Here is a 27,133-nt window from a genome sequence, read left to right as displayed (position 1 = left end):
GAAAACAGTATGGAGGTTCCTCAAAAAATTAAAAATAGAACTATCATATGACCTAGCAATCCCACAATTGACTATAAATATGTCCGAAGGTAATGAAATCAGTCTATTAAAGAGATGTCAGCACCCCCATGTTTGCTGTAGTGCTAGTCACACATAACAAAGAAATGGAAACAACCTGAATGTACCCCGAAGGATGAACTGATAAAGAAAATGTGGTCATGCACACTGGAATTCTATTCAGTCTTTAGAAAGAAAGAAATCTTGTTGTTTACAACAACATGAGGACATTACATTGAGTGAGATAAGGCAGGCACAGGAAGACAAATACTGCATGATCCCACTTATATGTGGAAACTAAAATGTTGAACTCATAAAAGCAGAGAATAGAGTGGTGATTACTAGGGGCAGAGTAGGGAGGGTTGTGGACATGTTGATGAAAAGGTACATGCTTTCAACTAGATAGGAGGGAAAAATTCGAGAGATCTGTTGTATAATATGGTAACTATAGGTAATACAATTTACTGTATTTTTGACAGTTGCTGAAAGAGTAGATTTTAAATGTTTTCACTACAAAAATTGATTTACACATGTAAGGTAATGCAGATATTAGCGCAATTTAGTGATTACACAACCCATACGTATTTCAAAACAATGTATTTGAACATAAGTATATTCAATTTTTATTTGTCATTTAAAATTCATTGAAATATTAAAAAACTATTCACTAAATTAATACTTTCAAAAAGAGAGAAAAATAGTAGGTGTGCTGCTAGTGGGGAGACTTGGTGCAGGCTGTCTTATGGAATAGATATTTGAGACCCTTAAAGGGCAAGTTAGGTCTGATCTTTTAGGTTCCCCCAAATCTTACTTTTAAGGTGACATTTATTCTGCTATGTTTACAGTTGGTCCCAGTTGTAAACCAACATTCGATCCAGAAAGAACCATTTTCTTCTCTTGTTGAGAGTCCAAATCAATTCAGAAGCCTTAGAGAGGCAGTAGTTCTCATGTTATTGAGTATCATGTAAGAAGACAGCTTTTATATTGGCATTATCTTCATAAATTTCAAAAATTTGAGTTTAAATAGATAACATCTGACAAACCATAAAAATTCACCTTGGGATACACTATGTAATTCTGCAAAAAATATAACTTTACAAGCTGAAGTGGTCTGGAAATGAGGGCAAGTATCTACTGCTCGGCTGAAATATTTCTCTGGTGACATAAGAACTGGGAAGTCAAGAGCTGCATTACCACTCCAGCTTTCTGGCTTCCTCCCAGGAGTCTAAACATTTGTTTCCTGAGAAATACCACTTGAATAATTTCTTGGCCTCTGGACTGGATACCACAACACTAAAATTGCATTGCCCTTATTTTCTTTTTGGTTTGGAGCCAGGACTTAATTTTTTGCTTGTACTTTTTTTTTTTTTACACTAAAGCCATATTTTGGATAATCTGAGCAATATTGCTTGATACTATTCTGAGAGATAAAATCTTAGGGAAGGAGCTGTTCTGTATATCCCAAAATGATTCTAAATACTAAGTTTAAAATGCAAAGCCTAGGAAGAGAAACTCAAATCCAGGCAGAGCTTACTAGAGTTCTGAAGTTAGGCATTTACCTAGAGAAACAGAAGACTGGTCACAGAAAATGAAATGCTTTCTGAGGGGAATGTTGAAGGAACTGTATTCATTGACTCAGAAAAAGATGAGCCTGGGGGAAGAGTTGAATAATTGTCTTAATGACTCAGATGCAGCAGATAGTCAATAAATACACTCTTTATTCTGAGATGATTAAATAGACTCTTGAGGGGCCATGGGAGATATTAGTGAGAATTAAGGAGAAATCTTGATTGTGAAACACTGGAAATACTTCCTGAAGAAAGTTGTGGAACCTTTTCCTAGACACATTTATAAATAGGGAGAGTCTTATCTGTCTGTGATAGGTTGAGTGTAGCAGTAAGACCTAGTGATCCTAAGATTTCTTCTGTAGAACTAGATTTGGTATGCCAGCTTTTTTAGAATCATGCTATCGTTCTGTAACACTTGAGTGGACTGGTATGATGGTGCATTGAAACTATTGGTTAAGCTTATATACGTGTGTATATGTGTGTGTGTGTGTATTCAAAAATCCATCTTCTATAAAAATTATAATCTTTAGCTGTCTCTTCTCATTTATAAACATATTATTATGACAGTCTGGATGATATGCTCAGTATGTTTCTTTGCTGTCTCTGTAATTATTATGGCATCACTGATGATTAGGTTTACTAATACCCAAAAGGGAATGAAAGGCACTAATGTACATTCTGCCAAGTCCACACAAATTCTTTTACCTTAAGCATTTTACAAAAGAAAACAGTATTTATTTGAATTATTTCCTTTCCATAAATATCATAGGGAGGTTATCAGATTAAGAGTTTTTTTTCCCTGTAAACTAATTTGCTTTTAACCCATATTACTCTTTTTACATAGGGCATGTAGAGGTAATTCATAAGAAGTGGCTCGAATATCAGACACATTTTGAAAGGTAAGTTTTAATTTTCTTAAAATGTATAATAAAATTGTATTGGGGCCTTCAAAAAGTTCATGGAAATGTGTATTTTGAAAAAAAACTATGTTAAGATTTCAAATTTTTTTAACACCAAAATAAATTTGATCTTTTAATTCCATTCTTCCACAAACTTTTTGAAGTCCCCTCATATAAGATAAATGTATTATAGTAAAGCAAAATTTATTTTAAGGTAGTTTTTGGACAGAAATTAGAATTGGTAAGACTGTGAAGGTCATCTCTTGAGGAATTTGAAGTCCTGAGAAAATGGAGGGGGTTTTCTATGTTAATAATGGTAGCAGTAGGGCAAAAATTTAGGCCCCCTACCTCATAGTCTGGAGATCTTTACAACACATATTGGTCTGTCTTGCTTTGTTTGAATAGTTTTTTGTCTGATGAGGTAGCATGAGTTTGTGCATGTCTGTTAGGGATAAGAATTTTTGGTGCATGGAAGCATGATACCCAAATGAAAGCAAGAGATGATTCAGAATAGTAAAGTAGAGAGCTACAGGAAGGTTATCATGGCAGAGCGAGCCTCGTATAGCAGAGATTTCTTAAGGCTTTAAGGACAACATTTTCATTTTGGAACTCTTGGGGTGCAGAGGAGGAGGAGATACTTTACCATGCATGGAAATACATGCAAATGATTGATATCATCAGAATCTGCCTCATATTAAACCTCATAGATGATAGTTAAGAAATCAACAGTGGCAAATATGGCCACAACAAAAGGCCACCAAACATTATTAAAAGGGCTATTCACAATCGTTGAGTTCTATTTTAAAATCTCTGTAGTAGCATCTATGTAGCTTGGAACTGGGGAGTGTATCTATGTCATCAAGTGTTTGGGTAACATTGCAAATAAGAATTGTCAAACAGTTTTGTAGAAGAAAAGCCTAATGGTCATGTGAAAGGCCAATATCATTGATAAATTAAAAGAAGGAAAAAGCAGAGAATCTAAATTGACATACCATCAACTACTTTCTCCTGAAGAAAAACCATACTTGCTGGGCCTATGACAAGTTGTGCTTTCCTAGACAACTCCAGGCCTCCCTTTATGCCTCTTTATCTCCTCTGTTCTTTCTTTTCTCTCTCATATTTTTTCTCCTTCTCACTCATCCTCTCTGGCCCCACCAGATATGCACTTCAATAACTTAAAGATGAATAGATGAAATCCCATCAAGGTGGTATGTACCAATACCATCTCACTAGTCCAAGTGATCAATTTCAGTTCACAACTGATCATACTGATAGGTCTAAGAGTCAAAGGGATCCCATAAATAAGACTAGTGTCTGCAAATACTAACTGATAGAATTAAAAAGGGAGAGAATGATCCGTCATGGGAAGCTTGATACACAGCAGACTCATAGAATGGCAGATGTCCTAAACAGCACTCTGGCCTCAGAATTAGCCCTTAAGGCATTCTGATCTGGCTGAAGAGCCCATGAGAGTATTCTAGGCATGGAAAGCCAAGACACTCTGGGAAAAAAAAAAAAAGACCTAAATGAAAGATCTCTGCAAATGAGATCCCAGTAGAAAGAATGGGCTATCAAAGAAGGAGGTACTTTTCTCTGAAGGGAGGAGTGAACCTCCACTTTGACTATGACTTGTCTAAATAAGATCGAAGGTGGTGAACTCAAAAGGCTTCCATAGCCTTGGCAACTCATGACAAGAGCCTAGGGAGATTACTGATGCCATAAACAAGAGTGTCAATTTGTTAAGTCAACAACAGGAATCACTTACTCCTCATGTAGGATCTCTGTCCTTAATGTGTTGTTCAATGTGAAGTAATGCTACAACTAGTACTGAAACAGTATTTTATACTTTATGTTTCTGTGTGGGTGCAAACTGTTGAAATTTTTACTTAATATATACTAAATTGATCTTCTGTATATAAAGAGAATTGAAAATGAATCTTGATGTGAATGGAATGGGAGAGGGAGCAGGAGTTGGGAGGGTTGCAGGTGAGAGGGAAATTATGAGGCGGGGGGGGGAAGCCATTGTAATCCATAAACTGTACTTTGGAAATTTATATTTGCTAAATAAAAGTTTAAAAAAACATAAAAAAGATGAATAGATGAATAAAAAAATGCAATATATAAAAATAAAATAAAGATGAATATAAATATGTAATAAAAATGAAAATGTTCTCAGAATCTAAGCAGTCTAGTTCAGGAGTTAGATAAGTAAATATATAGTTATGATGCAGTCTATGAAAAAGAGGGGAAATTTTTTAAATGATCTATGGAAACCCACACTATGGGTTTCAAAAAGGGGATGAAAACTGGACTTTTCAATGATAGATAGGAAGTTCTCATTATTTTCTTCTTGAATTATTGAAGTCACTCCCTAACTGTGACTTCTTACCAACATGCTTTCCCTTCTACATTTTGAGAGAACTTCCAATATAAAAACAATGAGGGATAAGAATTCATTGAAAAGCAAAATTTTGGCATGACTTTATTGAGATGTGAAGGAATCCAAGCAAAGCAGATAAGCAGAGGTTAAATCAGGAAGTACCTTGCATACCATGTAAAAATTGAAGAGCAGTTGAATATGTTGTAAGTGAAAGACTGTCCCAGTCTACTTTGCATTTTATCTTATGGCTGTTAAGTAGAAAATGGGTTGGATTGGAGGGGGGTAAGCATGACAGCAGGAAGCCTTGTTAAAAGTCATCTTGGAGGAGCTGGCATTGCGGCAGAACAGGTTAATCTGCAGCTTGCAATGCCAAAATCCCATATCCAAGTGCCAGTTCCAGTTTTGGCTACTCCACTTCCAATCCAGCTCCCTGCTACTGTACCTGAGAAGCAGTGGATGATGACTCAAGCGCTTGGTTCTTGCCACTTACATGGGAGGCCCAGAGGTAGTTTCTGTCTCCTGGCTTTGGGCTGACCCAGCCCTGGCTGTTGCAGCCATTTGAGGAGTGAAGCAGCATAGGGAAGGTTTTTCTGGCTCTCTATGCTACTCTGCCTTTCAAATAAACAGGTAAATATAAATTTTTAAGAAAAAGTCCTCATTGAGAGGGAAAATGACAGCCTCAACTAGGGTAGTGGTGGTGGGAATAGACAGCAGTAGGCAGATTTGAGAGATATTTAGGACATACTATTGATAGGACTTGGTGCTTGATTGTGTTGGGTGACTGGAAGAGAGATGATAAGGATTTTCTTATCTGACTTGAGCAACTAGATAGTTATGCCATTCCCTGAAATATGGGACATAAAAAGATGACTCATTCTGATTGGAGGAGTAAGATGATGAGTTCAGATTTGGACCCGTTGAGTTTGATTTGCCTAAGACATCCAGGTAAAAATTTCTTTTTCTCTTTTAAAGATTTATTTTTTTATTTATTTGAAAGGCAGAGTTACAGAACGAGGAGGAGAGACACAGAAAGAGATCTTCTATCGGCTGTTTTACTCTCCAAATTGCTGTAATGGCCGGGGCTGGGCCAGGCCGGAGCCAGGAGGCTGGAGCTCCTACGTGGGTGTGAGATGGCTCCTAAAACTTGAGCCATCTTCTGCTGCTTTCCCCAGGCACATAGGCAGGGACAGAGTTGGGTCAGCTGTGCCCATATGGGATTCTGGGGTCACAGGTGGGGGCCCAACCCACTACACTGCAACACTGGCCCCTGAAAATTTCTATTAAACAATTTTATATAAAAGGTGGTAGTGTATAGTCTTCCTTCCATGCCTCTTCTGAATGCCTTTCTGTCCTCAACAACTTATTGCTGGATTTTGTACTAACCTGGCCCACTCGTTTCTTTTTCCTGGTTTCCTTATACTTCTCAAAAGTAGATATCATTATGTCTGTTTGTACCTTTTGCAATGCTTAACTCACTTGTGGCCATGAGTGGAGAATTTTTTAAAGATTACAGAAAGTTGCACTTGGCTGCCTTACCACTGAGATCATTCAGGGCAAGAAATTGACAACTGAATACTTATTAAAGAGTGCAAGGAACATTTAACTATTTGTAAACACCTCACTTAACAAATAGCACAAATTAGGCTTATCTGTGGTACCCATTCTACCTGAAAGATTTGTAGGATATTCCCTATATTACCGTAGTTTAGGGTTTAGAACCTTTTGGGAGAAGTGGAAGTGATAATTTTCTATATTGGCTTCCTTAAAATTACTTATTTTTTAAAGGTTTATTTATTTTATTTTTTAAAAGATTTATTTATTTATTTGAAAGGCAGAGTTACAGAGAGGCTTAGGTAGAGAGAGAGAGAAAAAAAAGAGAGAGAGAGAGAGGTCTTCCATCTGCTGGTTCACTCCCCAGTAGCTGCAATGGCCGGAGCTGCTCCAATCCAAAGCCAGGAGCCAGGAGCTTCTTGAAGGTCTTCCACACAGGTGCAGGGGCCCAAGGACTTGGGCCATCTTCTACTACTTTTCCAGGCCATAGCAGAGAGCTGGATTGGAAATGGGGCAGCCCGGACCCAAATCGGCACCCATATGGGATGCTGGCACTGTGAGGGCTAGGTTTACTTGCTACACCACAGCGCCGGCCCCCATAATTATTTATTTTAGCTTTTGAGTTTCTGAGATTCTGCAACCCACTCTGGCATGTGGAACTCATAAACAAATGAAGTGATCTGATCATTATCATCTGATGTTTGGGGACTTAAAATTATCTTTAGGTGCTGTATCCTGAGATATTTCCTGCTTTATTTTCTCCAGAGGGACCTCCTAGGCATCTAAAGGGAAACTTGAGACATTTCAGTTCAGCATTTACAGAAAATGATTCCTTTAAAAAATTCATGTGGCCTCAGCACCATTGCTAAGTGTGGCAATGAGGTCTTTAGTGAGCTTAGCAAGTCTTGCTTTCCTATCCCCCTCCTTTTTAATGCTTTGTCATTTTGTTTACTCTCCCTCTTCTGAGAATGATTATCTCATTTATTCATGTCTCTTTGTATTCACAAGTCACTCCTTACACATCGCTAAAATTTGCCAGTCACAGTCTCTGTGCCTTGCAAAATATTCAAAATAAGAATTATTCATTCTTCGTAAAAATACAGAGCTAAATGACTAACACATGCCTGCTCCTTCTCCACATAGTCCTCTTGACTGTGTGACTATCCGAGGATTTTTAGAGAAAATAATTCTCTAAATAATAATAATTAGTAATAATAATAATAGTTAATTAATATTTTGGGAGTCAGACACCAAGAACTGATGCCGGTATTAGGACTTAATAACCCTAGTAGAAGGCAGAAGGTGAATTCTGGCAAGTTAATGGACATGTGGAGCTTTGTCTCATGTATTCTGCTGCTCACTCCTCTGTTCAAAATATTCATCACCGTCAATTCACACAATGATTTACTACATGTAGACACATTGTAAGTGCTTTACACATATATTTCTCACTACAACCCTGTGAAGTAAATCCTGTTACTATCCCTATTTTAATGATTAAGAAACTGAAGCTGGCATTGCAGCATAACAGCTTAGTCTGTAAAGCCACCACCTGTGACACTGGTATCCTATATGGGTGCCAGTTTGTGTCCTAGGTGCTCCACTTCTGATCCAGCTCCCTGCTAATGGCCCGGGAAAGCAGCGGAGGATGGCCCAAATCTCAGGGTCCTGCCACCCACATCAGAGGAGTAGATGAAGCTCCTGGCTCCTGGCTTTGGTCTGACTCAGCTCTGGCTATTGTAGCCACTTGGGGAGTGAACCAGAGGATGGACCACCTCTCTCTCTGTGTCTCTGTCTCTCTGCAACTCTGACTTTCAAACAAATAAGTAAATCTTGAAAAAGATAAAAACTGAGGGATGTAGAACTTTAGTCCATTCTCCAGGGCCACACAGCTAGTTAATAACGGGGCCAAAAATTCAAACCCACACAATCCATCTCCATATTTAATGTTCTTAGCCACTATAGTATGCTATCAAACTTGTTTGATTAATTTAGTGTGTAAATCTCTATTTCTGCCCAAGTCTTCTTTTACATGTGGGCCACATCTGTATGGTAGAGAGCAGCTCACAATCAAGGAAAATGGTATGTAGCTTTGTTCCCAGCATTTAAATGTAGCATACAATTGGTACATAATGGGAAATGTACCAAAAAGATCTTAAACTAGTAGTAGCAAGAAATCTGGTGTCACAGAAAAGAAGAATTTTAAATTTTTACTTTTAAAATTTTTAAATTTATTTTTAAGGAATACAAATTTCATAAGTACAACTTCAGAAATATGGTTATTCTTCCCACCATACCCAGCCTCCCACCCCTCCTCCTCCTCCCTCTTCCCTTGCCAGTCCCATTCTCCATTAAGATTCATTTTCAATGAACTTAGTACACAGAAGACCAACTCTATACTAAGTAAAGATTTCAATGATTTGCACATACACACACACACACACACCAAAAACAAAAAAAAAAACTGTTTAAGAACTGGTTTTACAGTTAACTCTCATAATACAACTCATTGAGGACAGAGGTCCTGCATGGGGAGTTAGTGCACAGTGACTCCTGTTGTTAATTTTTTTAAAAAGATTTTATTTATTTATTTGAGGGGCAGAGTTACAGACAGTGAGAGAGACACACAGAGAGAGGTCTTCCATCTGTTAGTTCATTCCCCAAATAGCTGCAACAGCCAGAGCTGCGCTGATCCGAATCCAGGAGCCAAGAGCTTCTTCCGGGTTTCCCACGTGGGTGTAGGGGCCCAAGGACTTGGGGCCATCTTCTACTACTTTCCCAGGTCATAACAGAGAGCTGGATCAGAAGAGGAGCAGCTGGGACTTGAACCGGCGCCTATATGGGATGCAGGTGCCGCAGGTGGAGAATTAACCTACTGAGCCACAGCGCAGGCCCTTCCTGTTGTTAATTTAACAATTAACACTCTTATGTATGATGTAGAAGGAGGATTTTTTTAAAAAAGGCATCTTTTGTATCCTCAGATTATAAAACCTAGTACAACTTTCTCTTCAGGGAAATCGTCAGTTATTTCTCAATAGTTGTCACATAAATGTAGTTTTTAAAATACTAAATAATGTTTTGTGAGACCTGAGCCTGAATCAAGGTGTAACTATTTTAAATTAGGCCTCCATCTTGTAACTTGGGCCTGACCAGGCCCTGAACCCTAAGCCAAAAGTAAATAAATGAACTCACCTTGCGATAAACTCTCCTAGCAACAGCTGATTAACAGATGACAGAGAAATACCTAGAGTCCCTGGTGTCTTCTCAGGGCAGATAAGGTGATTGACAGCTACCCGAGACCCTGCAGTTCGGCACGTACACCCCAGCAGCTCGGACCCTATGCTTTGGCCAATCAATTCAAAAGGCATCAACCCCAAAGCCATCCAACCACCTTTACTAGGTCCGTTCCCGCCACTGGATGCACTAATCAATTCTAGGAGATGTCCTTGGAATTTCCCGCGGGATGAGATGATTTGCTAAATGGTACCATGATGTGTAGAATGTCTCTGAAAACCCTATAAAAACCCTGTTACCTGAAGGGTCGAGGCTCTCAATTCAGACCTGCTGTGTCGGTGTTGATTGAGAGACCAGGCCCGGACCTGCAATAAAACTCTCGTGTGCTTTATAGCGGTATCGGCTCCTTGGTGGTCTTTGGGGACTACTGAACTGGGCATAACAGTTTTAGCCATGAATTATGTATTTTGTAAAAAAAAAAGTTTATTTGAAAGCAGTGACATACATACACACACACACACACAGAGAGAGAGAGAGAGAGAGAGAGAGAGAGAGAGAGAGAGAGATTGATCTTCTGTCTACCAATTCACTCCCCAAAGGGCTACAATGACTTGAGTTGTACCAGGCTAAAGCCAGGCACAGGAACCTGGAACTCCAACCAGGTTTCCCACATAGGGGGCAGGGATCAAAGTACCTGGATCATTTTCTGCTGCTCTCCCAGGTACATTAGCAGGGATCTGACCCAGATATGATATGCTGGTGAGTGTCACAGTGGTGGCATATCCTGCTGAGCCACAACACAAGGCCCCAAAGCCAGGTGTTCCAGATGGCCTATGAGGCACCATACAAGTTGCCCCCCTCCATCTCTGACCTTTGTTTCTCCTACTTCTCTCCTTACTTACTTTGTCCTGGCAACAGAGGCCTCAACTACCACAGCTCACTAGTTCTAGTCCTTCTTCAGGGCCATTGTGCTTGCTGTTTCATCTCCCTGAAACGTTCCCTACTAGGTTATCTTCATGATTCTTCCTCAAGACGGCATTCCTGATCATCATTTCTAAAAGTGTCTCTTTCCCACTCTGTACCACTAACTTTCTAGCCTCTTATTACCTGCAGTTTTTAAAATGCCATTATTATGATCTAATATAATTTTGCTCATTTGTTTTTGTTCTATCTCTGTTACTGGAGTGTAAGCTGAATGAGTGTGGGAATTTGTTCACTCTTGTATCTTGGTTACCTAGCACAGAACTTTATAACTATTTATTGAGTATGTGACTGACTGAATAAATGAATCACTAAATAGCAGTAATGTAGGGAGACAGTATTCTTAGTCTGAATAAAGAACAGAAACATCCCTTCAAAGATATACTGCTTATCTAAAGTAGTTCACAAAATAGTCGCAATATTTCTGTAAAAGATCCAGCTGTTCTCTTTCCTGGCAACATTGCCACTTTAAAGTCAATGTGAATATGCAGTGAATATGATCCATAAAGTCTGTGATTTTTTTCTCATTGAAATGAAGATGTTTATAGATGAAATTATTTCGAAACCATGCTTAGTGTCTTGCTTAAGCATTTTAAAATTCACATGCCACAAATTAAACAGCTTCAGAAAATTAATAAGCATTTTTGACCTTTTTTTTTTTAGAAATTATACTGTGACCTGTTAGGAATTTTTAGCTTGCTGTCCAGTCTCCAGCTTGGATTTAACTTCCTAATTTTATTAAGGCTCAATCCAAGGACTCATATGTGTACACTCTGGCTTCTTGTTAATAATCCATCATTAATAACTTCTTGATGCATCTGTTCCTGTTTCAGCATGACCAAGGAGAAAATGAGAAAGACCATGATACTATGGTAAAATCTATGTGTTTACTTCTCTAAATTCTTTTAATTGAATAACTTTATTTTATAATACACTTTTTTTTAAAGATTTATTTATTTACTTGAAAGGAAGTGTTACAGAGAGGCAGAGGCAGAGAGAGAGGGGTCCCATTCCCTGGTTTACTCCCCAGATGACTACAACTGCCGGAGCTGCTCTAATCCAAAAACAGGAGCCAGGAGCCTCTTCCTGGTCTCTCATGTGGGTTCAGGGGCCCAAGGACTTGGGCCATCTTCTACTGCTTTTCCAGGCCATAGCAGAGAGCTGGATCGGAAGTGGAGCAGCCAGAACTTGAACCATCCCATATGGGATGCTGGCATTGCAGGTGGTGGCTTTACCTGCTATGTCACAGTGCCGGCCCCTTATAATACACTTTAGATACTAAAGAGAAAAAATGGGAGTCATAATTTCTATTTTGGAAAAAATAAATAGAAAAGATTCATATCCAGTAATGCTGAAGAATAGCCTTGTTTGTTTTAGTGAATTTATGGAGAAAAGATTTTGCCATACTCCACAAATTATTTTCAAGGAATTCAGATAAAGAGTATTTAATACTAAATGTCAGTGTGATATAGTGCAAACTGATTCTTGTGTAGCCTTTGTCACTAGTTAACTAAATGAATTTGATTCGATCTCTCCTTTCAGGACCCTGCTTTCCTTGTCTGCAGAAGAAGAAGTCAGACTCGAACCTTTAGATTTATTTCAGTCTTTCCTTTTAATCTTACCAGTTAAAGATTATGTGAATACTATACTTCCTGGTTTTGAGAGTAGGGATATCAGTTCTCATGATACAATAGAGTGAGAAATATTTTGTTATCTTGATAATTGTTGACTCTAAATAAATACATGGTGATTTTATTGTACTAATTCTATTTTTGTGTGTGTTTGAATATTTGTACAATAGCAAACTTAGCAATATAATTGATAAACAGATTGCTTGATAGGTAACTGACTACATTGAAACTGATGATGTGAAGTCTATTTTGCATCTACAATATTTTCTTCCATTGTTCTCTGAAAATGTTTATGCAAAATAGCAGTCCTTATAATGATTCCACTGAGACGTTTTCTTCAGTTTTTAACCTTGCCAACGTTCAAACTAGTTTAAAAAATTTTCCTGCACACATTTTTCAAGGTGAAAGTATTCTTGACCAGGAGATTAGCAAAGTTTTCTTATAGCGTAAGACAGTTTATATTGACTTGGTAACTCAAACATGAAATTTAGACTGACTTAACTATCTGTGACTAATTCCTAATGCTTTATGCCCTTGCCACTCTATATACTGCCAAACTGTTTCTGAAAGATAATGTGGCAGGCCCTGTGGTAGCTTAGAAAATGCCTTTTGATGTTAAGTAGTCCTACGTTCAAATTCCAATTTCAGCGATTTCCTAAATGTGAAAACTTGAAAAAGTTACTCAGTTTCTCTGGGCCTCAGTTTTCTCTTCTGGAAAAGAGAATATCAGTACAGTAGTCACTCCCCTTACCTGAAGTTTTGCTTTCCACACTTTCTGTTAAGGATGAGGGCATTAAAATATGGCATTGTGTGTGTGTGTGTGTGTGTGTGAGAGAGAGAGAGAGAGAGAGAGAGAGAAGATTCACAGAATTATATTATCATAATTGTTCCATTTTATCATTAATTATTTTTAATCTTACTCTGCCTAATTTATAAATGAAACTATCATAAGTATGTATGCGTGGGGACAAAACAGCACATATTATAGGGTTTGGTACTTCCTGTGGTTTCAAGCATCCACTAAGGCTCTTGGAATGGTTCCCTCACGGGTGAGGGGGGAACCAACCACTGTAGTAACCTCCAGGGGTGGTTGTGAGGACTAAAGAACTCGAGTAATCATTGAATGTGTTGCTTGGAATGCAGTTCAAAAGACCAATATCAACTATATCAACTCATTCTGTCATAAGTAACCTTATCATTTAGTTATTTGCATTATCAGAGTAACCGTTACATGTGGAAGAACTTTTTTGAAGATTTTATTTATTTATTTGAAAGTCAGAGTTACAGAGAGGGAGAGGGAGAGGGGGAGAGAGGGGGAGGGGAGGGGGGAGAGGGAGGGAGGGTGGGGGAGAGGGAGAGGGGGGAGAGGGGAGAGAGAGAGAGAGAGAGAGAGAGAGAGAGAGAGAGAGAGAGAAAGGTCTTAGATCTGCAACAGTTTGACCTGGCCAAAGCTAGAAGCCAGAATCTTCATCGAGGTTTCCCACGTGGTTGTAGGGGCCCAAGCAGTTGGGCCATTTTCTGCTACTTTTCCAAGTGAATTAGCAGGGAGATGGATTAGAAGTAGAGCAGCCAGGACTCAAACTGGCACCCATATGGGATGCCAGCACTATGCTGGCCTTGGGAGAATTTTTTTTTTAATGAGGAAATTTGGTTGTTTTTGACAAATATTTCTTAATGATCTATATTCTAGGAAGTGAATTTATACAGGCACGCACAGTCCCTGTCACTGAGGAAATCACATAATAAGAGCCCAAACTAAGATGTGAAAGCTTAGTCAGGCTGAACCTAAAGGAGTAACAGAGTAGGCAACTGCTGCTATGTTAGGGTTTAAAAGCAGGTAAAAGCAAACACCAAAAACCAGAAATCTCTGGTCTATCACTAGATTTGACATATCATTAACATATTTTCCCTTTGGATTTAGTACATTCCTTATTTTTTGGATCTCACTTGCAAATATCCTCGGGAAGAATAACACTTTAAGTAAGAGCAATTAACTCTTTAATGAAGATTTGTTTATGTGTTAGTGAAGGTGCAGGGTAAGCTGCTATAATCAAGAGATCTCAAAATGTGACAGATCATGTAATAGATAAAAAGTTGGACTTGGAGCAGGCATTTGGAGCAGCACTTAGGTGGGCTGGCGCTGGCATCTCATATGGGCGCTGGTTGGTGTCCCGGCTGCTCCTCTTGCAATCCAGCTCTCTGCTGGTGGCCTGGGAAAGCAGTGGAAGATGGTCCAAGTTCTTGGGCTCCTGCACTCGTGTGGGAGACCTGGAAGAGGCTCCTGGCTCCTGGCTTTGGATCAGCACAGCTCTAGCTGTTGCAGCCACCTGGGGAGTGAACCAGGAGATGGAGGAGCTCCTGCCGTTGTGGCCATTTGGGGAGTGAATCACCAGATGGAGGATCTCTCTGTCTCTCCCTCTCTCCATGTGTAGTACTCCCTCTCAAATAAATAATCTTTAAAAACAATTCTTTTAGGGATGCCTGCATCTCATAAGGGAGAGCCTGCTTAGAGTCTGGCTGCTCCACTTCTGATCCAATTTCATGCAAATGGGCACCTGGGAAGCAGCCGGTGATTGAACAATACTTGAGTCCCTGACACCCAGTTCTAGGCTCCTGGCTTTGGTCTGTTCCTAGCTCTGGATGTTGTGGGCTTCTTGGGAGGGGACCAGCAGACAGAAGATCTCTCTTTGTCTCTATGTTTTTGAGATAAAACAAAAATAAAGAAAAATAAAGAAATAAAAGTGGGCTGGCAGCACAGCTGCAAGAGGTCACCCAAGGCCCAGAGTCTTTCTCCCTTGTGTGTGCTCCACTATCATATTTGAGCTACAGCCTTCTGGTTGGGTGAAGGGAAAGAAAACAAGTGATTTTTTATGAAAACATGATCCAAACATTGCACACACCACTTCTTGCAGAGCATTATCTAAATTTCAGTCATATCTCCATATCAAGCAGTAAGGGAATCTGGAAAATGTAGTCTCTAGCTAGGGAGGCAGTGAACATAACTAAAATTCATGTGTTTTACTGCTAAGAAGAAACATCAGAGAAGGGATACTAGGAAAAACATTAGTCAGCCACAGTTTATCAGATAGCTTTAACCTGATTAGCATCGTGAAACACCACGATGTTTACAAAATATTTGGCTATAGGACTGATAAGCTGTTACAGAGAAGGTTGACTTGTCTGGGGTGTTTTCGGACACCAAGTAATCCTCCAAATCTCAGATTCTCTGACACCAACTGGGCATCCAAGAATTCAGTTTCATCCTGAGGGTAACTATCTGTAGTTAATGCAGGCCCCACAGATTAGGGACTCTGTTGGGGTCTCAAGCCCGAGTCTGGCCCCTGACCAGCAGGGGCAGCGCAAGCACTCCCCAACAAGGCGAACGGGAGAGGTAAGGTCGATGGGTGATGAACACACCACAAGCACCCGTGAGTTCTGTCGAAGCAGGAATCCCTTTATAGAGGAAGCGTACAGGCTTATAAAGCTTATGAAAGACATGAGCAGTAGGGGAGCCAATCAGCGAAAAGGTCATGCGCAGGCATGGGTGGACCACGCACAGGTGCATCTTAAGTCAAGTATAGGGATCATGCACTGTCCACGTGTCCGGAACTAAAGTGAACCTATCCCTGCCGGTGGTGGTGGTCTGATCTTACGTAGCTTAACCTCAGCAGCAGCAGACACGCCCCTCGAACATCCGCCAGGAGCCATATTGTAATGGAGATTTTAGGCAATGCCCAACAGGACTCAATCCCACACGACTGCTCTCACTTCAAATGTCAGTACCAAGCTCCAGGACTTTGGACCAACAAACTGGCTATATTTCGGCGGCTCTCATGACCATCCCCTAATCTGGTACAATAATTCACTAAAATGACTCATAGAATTCAGGGCAAAAGGTTACTTACTATTATTCATTTATTATAAAGGATAGAACTCAGAAACAGGCAAATGGAAGAGCTGCGCAGGTATGCAGTGGGATATCATGGAGCTTCCATGCCCCTCTAGGAACATGCTGCTCCCCTAGCACCTCCATGTCTTCACCAACCCAGATGCTCCCTGACTTCTTTTGTTTAAGGTTTTTCTTATGGAAGCTTCATGATGTAGGCATAACTGATCAGATCACTGGCCACTGACTTGATCTCCTGCTCCTCTGCCCTGGAGTTCAGGGGTAGGGCTCAAAGTTCCAACCTTCCCAGAATCAACTTATTTTCATCAATTCTGGAATGGGTGAAATGGGCTCATTATGAATAAACAACAAAAAAAACCCATTCCTATCACTCATGAAATCTTAGATTTTTTTTTTTGATAGACAGATTGGACAGTGAGAGAGAGAGACAGAGAGAAAGGTATTCCTTTTGCCATTGGTTCACCCTCCAATGGCTGCTGCGGCCGGCGTGCTGCGGCCAGTGCATTGCGCTGATCCAAAGCCAGGAGCCAGGTGCTTCTCCTGGTCTCCCATGCGGGTGCAGGGCCCAAGCACTTGGGCCATCCTGCACTGCACTCCTGGGCCATAGCAGAGAGCTGGCCTGGAAGAGTGGCAACCAGGACAGAATCCGGTGCCCCGACCGGGACTAGAACCCAGTGTGCCAGTGCCGCAGGCGGAGGATTAGCCTATTGAGCCGTGGCGCCGGTGAAATCTCAGATTATTTAGGAGCTCTGTGCAGGGATCCATGGACAGAAGATCTATTTTTTTTTTATCCCACAGGGTGATATCAAGAGTAGACATGACCATCTCTGGCCCAAACCATCTGTGCCTAAAGATGCTGGTTTTTTCCATAGCTCAGGTAAAATTAGTTGTTCTCTCTGAGTCCCCTTGGGCACCAGTGATTCTCCCTATCATGGTGTGCCATTTTCACACTGTCTTGTGACTATTCAGTAATTTTTAGCTCACCTCTGTTCCCCAGCATCCAGCACATATCATTGCTCTATCACTGTTGATAGAGTCTGAGAGAACAGAAAGCAGAGCCTGGGGATGCTGACATCTGTGGTCTGTGTTCGAGCCAGTCTGGTGTTAATTCCTAGTTCTAACAAGCGTCTGGGACCTGAACTCGAACTTTGCTAACTGTATTTCCCAGTCATGAGGGTTTCCTGAGAATCTCAGCTCTGGTTTCCTGCTATTGAATCTGTTTGCAGTGTTGAAAGGAAATGAGAAATCATTGATTGGTTTCAGCTGAAAAATAAAACGGGGTTTGGGGAAAAATAGGTGATCTTGACACCATCTGTCTCACAGAACATGTTCTTTCCAGGACTCTGCTGGTCTGTATAATATGCCGACTCTACCAAATAATGTTTCAAGTCAGTTTTCTGGGCGTGTTATGATTTATAAAGAAGCCATCAGAACCTTAGAAGTTTGGCATTTGCATGAATGTTTTAAAACTGTTAACAAATTCAGAGAATTTTGATGAAAACTATGTGTGAACATTTATATATACATATATGCTAAATAGTTAACAGTTGTTTATTTTTCTTGGTTTTTGCCTATTTGATGCCTTTTAACCTTACAAAAAAGATAACACATTGGAGCATTAAATACACTTTGGGGTGGGCATTTGACACAGTGATTAATCAGTGCTTGGGCTGCCAGCATCCCATAGTGGAGTTCCTGGGTTTAAGTCCTGCCTGCTATTCTTCTGATGCAGCTTCCTGGTAATGCTCACCCTGGGAGGCAGCAGGTGATGGCTTGAGTATTTGGGTCCCTGCCATCCATGTGGGAGACCTATATTGAGTTCCTGACTCCTGGCTTTGGCTTGGCCCAGCCCTGGCTGTTGTGGGCTTTTGGGGAGTAAACCAGCAGATGGAGGATCACTGTCACTCTTCGTTTGTCTGTCTCTCTGTGTGTGCCTGCTTTTCAAAAAAAATAAATAAATAACAAGTAAATAAGTAAATAAATAACTAAAGTTAGCTTTCTGTATGCACGGGTTCCATAGCCACAAGCTTCTTATCTGTGGATGAAAACTAACCACAGATCAAAAATATTTGAAAAAACAATTGCACTTGTGCTGGACATGGTACAGACATTTTTTTCTTGTCATTATGCCCTAGAGAATACAGTATAACAACCATTTCCATAGACTTTACATTGTATTAGATAGTATAAGTAATCTAGAAATGATTTAAAGTATACAGTAGGTTGTGTGTAGTTCTATGCAAATACTATGCCATTTTATATCAGGGACTAAAGCATCTGCAGATTTTGGTATCTGCTGATATCCTAGGCCCAATCCCCATGGATACTGAAGGATGACTGTACTGTTTTTGCTGATGCTTAATTTGAATGGCAGTTCAGGAAAATTCTTTTGCTTGTTTCAATGGTTCAGAGAATACTTGAAGTATATAGAGTGTTACACAATGAAAGGTATGTCATAATCCATGCCAGTCAACAGTTTTAGTAACTGGGGTATCAACAAAAACTCTCAGCAATAGAGCGACTATACAGGAAGAGCCCAATACTAGTGTCAAGTCTAGGTGATCTAGATTTTATTTCTCCTGAATTTTTGATTTCTGGAAAGCAACTTAACCTATTGAAAGGTGAGTTATAGCCATTTTAAAAACTGAAACACTATCCACTTGGCTAATTGAGGAGGGGGTAGATAACATAAAGTAGTGTGTTCCTGCTAGGGGGCCCATGGAAAGTATTTGTCTACCTAAAATTAACCTAGCCTACTTACTGGTGTCAGCTTAGGAATTCTCTGTTCTGACACAGACCGGGTCCAGTGAGAACCCTCTCTGTTATTAGCAGGTGCACGTCTGGAAATAGCCTATTGTATGCTATGCCTTTGGGATTGATCTGCGCCTGGTGGATCCTTTGTAAGCATCAGGCTTTAGTTCTTACCTCTTTCCCCACCCTGCACTATTGGCTGTTTGACTGTAATGTTAGAAGTTCAATTCTTTCTCTGCCTCTGATGAAATTGTAGCACAAGCCTAAATCTTTTTGCCTAGTTTCTACTGGCCCCTTTCCAGAGACTGCTGAGTGCTTACAGAGTCATTTGTGTCATCTTGCCCAGTTCTCTCAGAACAATGACTTGATCTCAACTGTCTTGAAGAATTTTCCCGTTCCGAGGTTTTGGTGTACTTCTTACACTTTATGCCCATTATGTGACACTGACCCTGGTCTGCATCAAGTTTGAGTGTACACTGCATCTTGATTTTGTTGTAGACTAGCTTCCAGTTGGGGAGAGGCTGCCCCAATTAGTCTGGTCTTTCTCTGCACCGTTAAGATTAACTCCAAAATCTTTTTTCTTTTTAAGATTTATTTTATGTATTTGCAAGACAGAGTTGCAGAGAGAGGTAGAGACAGAGAAAGAGAGGTCTTCCATCTGCTGGTTCACTCCCCAGATGGCTGCAACAGCCAGAGCTGTGCCGATCCAAAGCCAGGAGCCAGGAGCTTCTTCCAGGTCTCCCACATGAGTGCAGGGGCCCAAGGACTTAGGCCATCTTCTACTGCTTTCCCAGGCCATAGCAGAGAGCTGGATTGGAAGAGCAGCCAGGACTAGAACTGGCGCCCATATGAGATGCCAGCATTGCAGATGGTGGCTTTACCCGCTGCACCACAGTGCTGGCCCCAACCAGCTGTATTTTACAAACTAAATTTAACTTACAGTTTGAATACCTATAAATAAAGGCATACATCATTCCCAGATATTATTATGATTCTATCTCTTTTACTTATATCTCTCCAAAGTCTTGGTATATATATTAAGGAGATTGGTCAGTGGCATTGCATAATAAGTGATAGGATAGTTAAATATTTGCAAGGGCCAGAAGAGCCTGGGAAACGGAAAGGTTGAAGAAACTCCCTGGGGGTTGTTTTTCTTTTAAATAGAAGAAGACATGTGAGTTATTGGAATTACAATCTCAGGAAAAGGAAAGAAGAATTTGTATCTAGGTCTCCTTTTTCTTATTATGTCAGCAAATACTAATTCTAAAATTCCTCAAATAGGCCTCATAAATAGTTTTTGACAAAAATGATTGCAAACCAGCCAAACCAGCTGATATCCGAAAAACAAGTGCCGAACTCTAAGCAATTGTCAGTTTTCTCCCACTTTCCTAAGTTTAAGGAAAAGAATTAACTGTGGATAAGAATAAAAAAGAAAAGGCATCCAAGGATAAGAAATAGCTTGAGATAAAATGCAAAGTTAGTGCCATCGAGAAGACTACATACATGGTGCCCTCTTCATTCATGCTTTTTGCCTTTTATTTATTTATTCACAAATTTAGTGTAAAATATATGTTTAGAATCTGAGGAAAGTTGTCAAATCTGAACTTGTGTTCCAAAGCGAAGCAGATGATTTTTATATATTTCAATATTAGGTGGTATAGAGATTGAATTGACCTTCAGTCCATTCTCTCTTTGAGATAAATTATTGACAACATCTAATCTATTCTAGGAAAATATTCTGGCTTCGCACGCTTTCTGGACATGGAAATTAAATCAGAGGTCAATAAAAAGTGTGGAGCCTTGAATGATGAGGGACAATTTGGTGGTGGCCTGAGTTTCTTCTTTATTTCAGTTTATCTGGGATAAAATAAAAGTCTTATTCGGTTATAGAAAGAAAGATTTGTTAAAACTTCAATGAGTAAAGAAATGTATACGTGACATTGAGTTTTAGTTACAACACCAGAGATCTTAGAACTCGGAGGGACTTCAGACATCATCTAGTTCTATCAGCTCATTTTACAAATGAGAAACTGACCATTAGGGAAAGCACAGTGGCTATTTTTGTTTGAGAACAGATTATTTTACTTCTAGGGTCCTATTCAATACGTTTTTGAAACTGAGGCCTAAAGAGGTTAAGGAAGTTGCCCAAGGATACAGAGCTGACTGTGGGAGTGAGAGTTTCCAGTAGAATCCAGGTTTTAGGATTCCTTATCTATTTACAACTCTTTTCATACTTCAAGGTACTTACATCTCAAAACAATGATGCCTTTGTGTAGTGTCTCATACACTCCGAAGAAACAGCTGTAAACCTGGCAATCACATACGTACCTTTGGATTATTTTTTAATTCCCAGTGTGGTGAGTCACATAGTAAAATAAAACTGGCGTATTAAGATGCCATATCAGGAACTAATTAAAAGGGAAAGAAAGGCACTTGGATGAACTTTGTAATTTCCTCTCAGTCTTTTGACAAATGTAACCTTGAATGCTGACCTGCTTTAAATGCAAATTTTCTCTTGACAGTTGGATCCAGCAGAGCTCCTCCTACATAAAACAAAGGCTTTAGCCCTAAGGTTATTGAAAATCCATTAAGCAGAGAAGCTGTTCCTTGAGGCAAAGTTCAGTGCTACTGCAGAAAAATTCAATTACAACTGGACATATTCACATAGAGTAAGTCTGGAACTTTCACTTGGCAGTGGCTCGGTGGGGGGGTGTTTGACGTTGATAGATAACTTCTTTTTGAATCATTGGTTCATTTCTCCATATGTTTAAAATGTGCTCATGAATCTTTGATAAAAAGTAGTTGTTTGATTTTGTATAAAAATAATTTGGGGAAAAACTGCATTCTTGTATGAAGTTCATTAAAAGTGCTGGATCATCAATATGGCTAGCACTGTTGCTTTAATTTTTAATGCTATTTTCCTATTATCCTTTATTTCCTATAAAATTGTACCTCTTTTAAGCAAATCTGGTCCTTTGGAGACAGTAAGCGTAGTTGTAGTTTAGAGTTAGGACATTCTTTGAGTTTTTTTTCTGTGTGATGTTTTTCTCTAGATGAGAACCTTCCACTTTGCAGCAACTTCACTTTATTAAACTCAAAGATGGCCATAGAGCTTTTCTGAAATGAATGATTTCATTTGGTGTTTTGACTTAATTTATAAGAGCATTATGGCTACATGTAGAGTAGTATTATTAAATGTACATTCTAATTTCCCCTGCTTTTGCTCTGAAATGAACCAAGCATCTTAGACCTTTCCTGTCTGCGCATAGTTAACACTTAAATATGAATATCACTTTGACATGTTGCACTCATTTTGGATGCTTCCAGATTAGTTTTCTTCTTTTAATATAAAACAAGAACACAAAACCAGGACACTGATATCATCAATTTCCCAGCAACTTTTGATTGAAATTTTATGAAATTATAGAATGTTTTAGAGAGTTCAAGATTGAAATAAATTCCATGCATTTATTATGTACTTATTATTACTTTTTAAGTGGGGAGAATACCAAACTAAAGCCCAAGCAATTTGGTTTTCAGTTCTATGTCTCTTCTGGATAGTCTGTGGCTTTCGGATGGACATGCCACTTTATCTTACTTTCTTCATCTGAAAAATGGGCCAGATATCCTGACTCTGCCTATTGTGATAAAAAATGGCAATAAAATGTTAGAAATGATGAATTAAACAGTAGGATACAACAAAGGAGAGGCAGAACACCTATTGAATTGATTTTATTTTTTCAATGCTAAGATCTTACCTGTAAATGAAAAGCTACTTTCAGGATTTTTTTTTTTTTTTTGAGATAAGTAAAGTATATCATCTGTATTTTGCTACAAGTTGGGAGAATTGGAGTAAGGTGCATGGCTTGTTCCTTTTCATATATTTTTCAATGTCATCAAGGAAGTGAGGAGGTGGCTCCTAGATATGGGAGAAGCAGAGGGTTCCTAAAAACTGAGCTATTATGCCCACTGTGCTAAAAACATTTTACATGCTCTATCGCTATCCCATTTAATCATCTCCTAAGTCATAGGCATTATTGCCTTTGTTTTATAGATAAGGAAATGGAGGTAGAGAGTTGGAGTGTCTTGCCCAGGTCTATGGGGCTTTTTCCGTTGTTCCATGCTGATGTTACAGTCATTCTAAAGCAATGGTGAAAAGAAAAGCTCTTTGGAATCATGTCTTCCATTCTGTCTGTAAAATCAAGACTTATGCTGTGGAGATAGAAAATGTACAGGGTCACGTGGAACAGCTCAGCAGATGCCAACAGCCATTGACAGCTGCCTGACGACAACACTTATCTTTATTGACTTGTCAGAGACCCCTGCCTGAGATTTGATCGATAGTCATTACTTTGGAAGAATTTTTGGGAAGAGACTTTGTTTCATTTTGTTTGTCAGTGGAGATGTTTGAGGGAGAGGGGTCTCTTTCTAATGCATGTATTTCTAGAAAAGTTCATTTATAAAATCTTTTTTAAAAAGATTTATTTATTAGGGCTGGCGCTGTGGCATAGTGGGTAAAGCCGCTGTCTGTAGTACCGGCATCTCATATAGGCACCACTTCAAGTCCCGGCTGCTCCACTTCCAATCCAGCTCTCTGCTATGGCCTGGAAAAGCAGTAGAGGATGGCCCAAGTCCTTGGGCCCCTGCACCCGTGTGGGAGACCCAGAAGCTCCTGGCTCCTGACTAAGGATCAGCGCAGCTCCTGCCTTTGCGGCCAATTAGGGAGTGAACCAGTGGGTGGAAGACCTCTCTCTCTCTCTCTACCTCTCCTTCTCTCTCTTTGTAACTCTGCCTTTCAACTAAATAAATAAATCTTTTTTTTATTTAGTTGAAAGAATTTATTTGAAAGATTTACAGACAGGCAGAGGTAGAGAGAAAGAGGTCTTTCATCCGCAAGTTCATTCCCCAAATGAGTGTGCAACGGCCAGAGCTGGGAGGATCTGAAACCAGGAACCAGGAACCTCTTCCAGGTCTCCTAAGTGGGTGCAGGGGCCCAAGGACTTGGGCCATCTTCTACTGCTTTCCCAGTCCATAGCAGAGAGCTGGATTGGAAGTGGAGCAGCTGGGACGCGAACTGGTGCCCATACAGGATGCTGACATTACAGACGGTGGCTTCACCTGCTTACAACACAGCACTGGCCCTTATTTATAAAACCTTTTATCACATAATACTTTGGTAGGCAGTGTGGAATAGGAGAAAGAGCTCAGATTTTGGAGTGATGCAGACCTGGAATTGTATTATGATTCCATTTTTTTTACTAGCTGTTGAACTTGCACATGATATGTCATCTCACAGAACTTGGCTTTCTTCTTGAGTAAAACAGATGATAATTCATATGCTTAGGCCCTTAGTATAATAATCATAATATATTGGAACACCTGCTATTGGTAGCTATGGTAGTGTGGGAACAAAACTGGAATCACCCAGGAGACTTGGAGTCCTGCTGAATTTGTTTCATTCACTCAGGTAATTATTTGTTGAACTTGTATTATGTGTCATGCACTATACCAGGCACTGGGGATACAGCAATGAGCAATCTGAAGTCCTTGCTTTCTTATATAGTAAATTCAAGTTCAGTGTGAATCCAACTATGTGCATATCCTGATCATGTAGAGAAGGATTGATATTTTTCACATTTTAGAGATGGGATATTAGGCTTAAATGATGCAGTGGTGAGCTAAATAAACATTATCCCTGACCTCTTTGAGTTTACAGTCTAGTATAGTAGAAATTAATCAAATAAGCTCACAATTAATATAAGATTAAAACCATGATGTATCTCTAAAGGAAAGGTGCTACAAAAGCATGTAACAGGGACCTTACTTCAGCTTCAGCAAGCATCATCTGAGTTGAGAGCTGAAGAATGAACCAATACTATGCAGATCCTACTCAGTTTCTTCTGGATTTTTCTTGGATCTTCTACATTGTCTTTGGTGACTATTGCACACTTAATACCCTCTTTTTAAGCCTTTTACTCAGCTGATACATGTTTATGCTTAGGAGGTTGGCTTACTTCATGTTTCACGTTGAAAATCATAGATATTGTGTGTGCCTGGACCTCTTATCCACACACATGCTTATATTTTACACACATATTGACTTTGATTTTCACCTGTGCTTTTGTTCTCAGAGGAAAAACTAGTCCTCCATTAGTCCAAGTCCTGTATCTCAACCTGTGTTTTAGACCCTGTGCCGTCATCTTGCTTTCTCAGTGATACCTTTCCATAACTTCCTCCTTCCTGTTTTGTATTTTTGACTTTTTCCTCTCAGTGAGTTGTCTCAGAAACAACAAAAAAGGGACCTCTTTTCTTGACCCTTTCCTGTACAACCAAATCCCATACAACCTATACAACTAAGCTTCAATAAAAAATGGTCTGCAAATACAGCTGCCTTTACCAACACCACTGATTATTCCCTATTTCCAACTGCAACATACATATTTCCATTTATTTCCCTCCATGTACCCCTCCGCCTTTGGCACATGAAGTACTTTACTTTCTAATATTCTTTTTTAAAATCATCTGCTTTGTTAGTTTTTGTGATACCACTTTCTCCTGTCCTTCCTGATTACTCTTCAGTCTTGTTTGTGAGCTACTAGATTGCAAATCTATCCGTAAATTCAATTGTCCCAGTCTCTCTACAATCTCTCTCATTACATTCTCTGTTTTCAACTGGTCACTAAGGCTGTCTACTTTACCTTCCAACTAATATATTTTATATGTTCTTTTTTTTTTCAGGGTATTATAAATATCATAGTATGTACCATCATTGTGTCTATCCTGAACTATTGCAAAAGTTTCCTAACTTGTTGCTTTTGTCCCTCTTCTTTCACTTCCCAGATCTATTCTAAGTGTGGCAAAAGCCAAATCTCTAGTTTGTATGTGCTATCCTGAGTTATTAGAGCATAACCCTCAGGTTTAAAAGTCCCTCAGTATCTGCTTATAATCGTCAAAAGTCATTGAACATAGCCCCAAATTTTTGAACATAGCTCAGAAGGCATGCATGTCTGTGTACTGAAGCCCAAACAAACTACTTGTAGATTCCTGAATTTGTTAAGCTGTATAAATTCCCAGCACTTGCTTAATCAAATCTTATTAGAAGAAATCCTTCCTGAAAATTCCCCTTCACTTCCTTGGCAAACACTTCCTCTTTATGGTATAACTTAAGTACTACATCCTTTAAAGACTCTTACCTGACCGCCACTCCCAAGACTGGATTGAATACCTCTCCTCTGAACTTCTAAGTGCTTGTCTCCTTCCTGGAACTTACCACAGCTTCTTCATTTATTTATTTATTTTTTAAGAAAGCTTTTATTTAAGGAATACAAATTTCATAGGTTCTGTTTTAGGAATATAGTGGTTCTTCCCTCCCATACCCACCCTCCCACTCCCACTCTCATTCCACCTCCTACTCCGTCTCACATCCCATTCTTCATTAAGATTCGCTTTTAATTATCTTTATATACAGAAGACAAGCTCTATACTGAGTAAAGATTTCAGCAATTTGCAACCCCCCCAAAAAAAGTATAAAGTACTGCTTGAAAACAAGTTTTACAGTTAATTCTCATACTACAAGGACAGCAGTCCTTCATGGGGAGTAAGTGCAGAGAGAATCCTATTGTTGATTTAACAATTAACACTCTTAATTATGACATCAGTCATCAGCTGAGGCTCTTGACATGAGCTGCCAAGGCTATGGAAGCCTTTTGAGTCCACAAACACCATTAGTATTTAGACAGGGCCATAAGCAAAGTGGAAGTTCTCTCCTCCCTTCAGAGAAAGTACATCCTTCTTTGATGGCCCCTTCTTTCCACTGGGGTCTCACAGAGATTCTTCATGTAGACCATTTTTTGCCACAGTGTCTTGGGTTTCCATGCCTGAAGTGCTCTCATGGGCTTTTCAGCCAGATCCGAATGCCTTAAGGGCTGATTCTGAGTTCAGAGTGCTGTTTAGGGCGTTTGTCATTCTATGAGTCTGCTATGTGGACTGCTTCCCATGTTGGAACATTCTCAACTTTTTAATTCTATCTATTGTTATAATTGATGTTAGTAGAAATCTAGCCCACAAACTTGACTTTTCAGGAAATTTCACATTTTAGAAACTTTAAGCTATCTATATTCAAGTTCTAGGAAAGTAAGATATACAATTTTAGTCAATACTGGAGCCTTCTGCTG

General features: G+C 39.6%; 1 protein-coding gene across 1 annotated transcript in view; it reads left to right on the top strand.

Annotated features, from left to right (window-relative positions):
- Positions 1–1,924: 1,924 nt before the first annotated feature.
- Positions 1,925–27,133, top strand: part of IL13RA2 (interleukin 13 receptor subunit alpha 2) — a 62,266-nt gene continuing 37,057 nt past the window's right edge. The window contains exons 1-3 of the mRNA XM_062183410.1: positions 1,925–1,998; positions 2,470–2,524; positions 21,482–21,628. The gene's annotated coding sequence lies outside the window, so the exon portion shown is untranslated. The remainder of the gene's footprint in view (positions 1,999–2,469; positions 2,525–21,481; positions 21,629–27,133) is intronic.

Source organism: Lepus europaeus, chromosome X (assembly GCF_033115175.1).
Source record: "Lepus europaeus isolate LE1 chromosome X, mLepTim1.pri, whole genome shotgun sequence".
NCBI classification, from domain to species: domain Eukaryota; kingdom Metazoa; phylum Chordata; class Mammalia; order Lagomorpha; family Leporidae; genus Lepus; species Lepus europaeus.
This window is presented reverse-complemented; position numbering and strand designations above follow the sequence as displayed.